Here is a 3002-nt window from a genome sequence, read left to right on the forward strand (position 1 = left end):
TCCTGCTGACTCCATTTTCGGTTTCCCTATGGAGAAAAGCAGCAGAAGAATCGGAACTGTTTAGGTTGGCAAAGAGCTTGAAGATCACAAAGCCCAACCACTAATTAAACATTTTAATTCCTGCCACGGAGTAATTCCACTGGGAAAAACCCACCAATGCTTGAACCCTGGGGGCTGCTGTTGTGGTGAGCCCTGGTTCCTGCCATGGTGTCCTGGACCCAGTTGGACAAAGAATCCAATGGTTTGATTCCTCTGAAGTCCAGGAACCATAAAATGGCTTCCCGCCCCAATATGGCTGCCCTCAGGCAGCTTGGTGGGAAAATCCATTGGCCCTGGCGGGAAAGACGTGCAAACTTGTGCATCTGTAATGCCCGCCGCACTCTTCCTCCCTCGTTGACACCATCAATTCCCTACTGGCCCTCATTCACTGTCCCCGCCTACCCCACTCCCCATTAGCTGCGTTGTACATGTCCCCGCCTTTGTTACACCCGCCACATGCAGTGTCATTGGGTGTGTTATGTTCACTGCGCCCTGAGCAGAGGGGTATAAAACCCCCTGTCAGAGGTTATTTGGGGCTCTTCTCGGCTCTCCTCAGTTCTTCTCCAGTAAACCCATTCTTGCTCCCCCGAGAAATGTCCCCTCGCCTGCTTCTTCTCACACCTTACCCACCAGTGATTGAAGCGAGCCTAGCTTAGACCTTGCTCAGCCTCCCGCATCCTGTCGGTACCCGTCCTCTGCGACTGCTGCTGGCTAGGTGACTGCCTGGTGTTGACCCCCTGAGCTAGCCACTTGGTCCTTGTTGAGGCAGGCTGCTGGGCTCCGAGCTGCTTTTGGAGACAAAACAGCCCAAATCTGCAGAGTTTTGACTTGCTGGGTGTGGGGCTGGGTGATCTCCTGTCACCTCTGTCCCCTGCAGCGCCAGGATGTCCTCAGTGGCACCATGTGGTGCTTGGGGCCAGCTGGACCGGGAATCTCCTGCTCGGAGTGGCCGTGGTGACGCTGGGCTGCTCGTGTGAGCACGGCCATGGGGACATGGGGACAGCCCTGACAGTGGGGAGGGGTCCCAGGGGTTTGTGTGGGGGAAAATCTCTTGGCTGTGGCACGGACAGGGTTTGAGAGCCCGGGGCTGAGGTCAGGGTCACACAGCACCTGGATAAAATGAGCCCCATGCCCAGTGCTGGCACCCCCAGCACCCCTAAACCATCCTGGGCAGGCGGGAGGGAGACTCCAATGTCTGCTGGTTCTTGGGGAGACACCCAGAGGGGCAGAGCTGGGGGAAAATCCCCCCAAATAAATGCCTGTGAGCTGTTCACGCACAGCGAGTGCCCGTGGTGGGCAGGGGGTGCTGAGCAGCCCCTCACCATGGGGTCAGGCCCCTCTAGGCTGAACAGCTTGGGAGTCACAGATCGAGGGGCAGGGTTAGGCAGAGGCTTCAGGGCTCTGTGGACCTCCAATGTGATGGCACTTGAGAAACGGTGACACCTTGGCAGGGCTGGAGGGGCCACATCCTGTCACCAGTGCAAAGCCACAGCTGGGTGGGGTAGCTCTGAGCAGGGGGGGAGCTCAGGGATGCTGAGCCCGGCCCCCAAAAGGAGCTGGGGTCTGCTCTGTGTTGGGACTCTGAGGTCAGTTCTCACCTCTCACAAGCTCCTCAGGCCAAGGTTTGGAGAGAGCTGGGATGAGGGAGGGGAATGTCAGAATCCACCCTGGGGCTGCATGCAGGTGGATCTTGGTGAGCACTGTGCTGAGGGAGCCAGGTCCTGTTCCCTGCTCAGCCTTCCTTCCGTTGTAGTTCTCCACCAGCAGTGGAGTGGAAAGCCCAGGAAGCGGGAAAAACGGGAGGGTAGGAGACGGCAACAGCAGCCTGGAGAATTTCATCTTGGAGCTCAGGGAAATTCTCTGCCCATCACAGCAGCCAGGTAACAGCCCTGAGGCGCCTCTGCTCCAAAAGCTTTCCCAAAATCTCATGGCATGCCCAGATCAGAGCGCCAACCAGTTCACAGTTCAGGGTGTCCCCAGGGAGAAAATGGGAATGAAACCCTGGTGGTTCTCTGGGTGTGCAGGGGACGAGACGGCAATGTGGTGACCTGAGCTGGCTCTGATCCCGTTTTCCAGGGGCTGAGGGATGCAGGATCTGCCCCCAGAGCTGGACGCTGGGAAGGATCAAGTGCTACTGGGTCTCCCCTGGATACAGCCCTTGGAGCAGGAGCTGAGAGGACTGCGGGGATCGGGGGCCACGCTGCTGCTGCTGTGATATCGGGATGAGCTGGTGAAGGGAATGATGGGGGTAAGAAGGTGGGAAGGACACGGGGCTGCCCCTGGTGGCACTCGGGAAGGGAGAGGGGATTCCCAGAATCCTGGGCTCAGCATCCCCCTCCCCCACCATGTCCAAGCACCCCCGGGTGCCTGTGGCAGAGCATGGGGAACATGGTTGGGGCTCAGTCCTGGGATGAGGACAGAGCCTGTTTTGGGGTGAGCATCCATGGCCTGTTAGCGTCACCACTTCTTCCCCGAGGCAGGAATTCCTACATGAAACCCTGCAGAAACCCGCGCTCTCCTTGTGGGTCAGGCTCTGGGTGCCCGCGGCCGGGACGGGCTGAACGTGGGTGTACGGCTCCCGCCAGGACCGGGATCGGGGAGTGCCAGGGGCAGCTGGGGGCCAAGGGAAGGCAGCCTAGTGTCCCCCAAGTGACCCCCAGGGGTGACCCGGACTCCCTCCTGCACCTGAAGGTTCCAGCTGGACCTCAGGGAGAGACCTGGACTCTGTGGGATGATCAGAGGCAGCACCATCACCCCTGAGAACTGCCACTTGGATTCACAGTGGATCTGCCGGAGAGAAGCCACCAAACTCTGACCCAGAGGATGGGAGAGGTGCTCAGGAGAGATGTAGGAGTTTAAGAGATGGTCCGAAGATGCCTCATCTGCCTCACGATCATCTCCAAGGACAGAGACTCAACACAGGAGTCCTGGCCTGGCTGAGGTGGGGTGTCTGCCAAGTGTTG

The 3002-nt window shown here is 59.0% G+C and overlaps 1 long non-coding RNA gene across 1 annotated transcript; it reads left to right on the forward strand.

Annotated features, from left to right (window-relative positions):
- The first annotated feature begins 6 nt into the window (after positions 1-6).
- LOC108445888 lies at positions 7-2980 on the forward strand. The gene is made up of 2 exons (XR_001860910.1): positions 7-2287; positions 2731-2980. It is a non-coding gene; the product is annotated as an uncharacterized LOC108445888 (long non-coding RNA).
- The last annotated feature ends 22 nt before the right edge of the window (positions 2981-3002 follow it).

Source organism: Corvus brachyrhynchos, unplaced genomic scaffold (assembly GCF_000691975.1).
Source record: "Corvus brachyrhynchos isolate BGI_N302 unplaced genomic scaffold, ASM69197v1 scaffold911, whole genome shotgun sequence".
NCBI lineage: Eukaryota > Metazoa > Chordata > Aves > Passeriformes > Corvidae > Corvus > Corvus brachyrhynchos.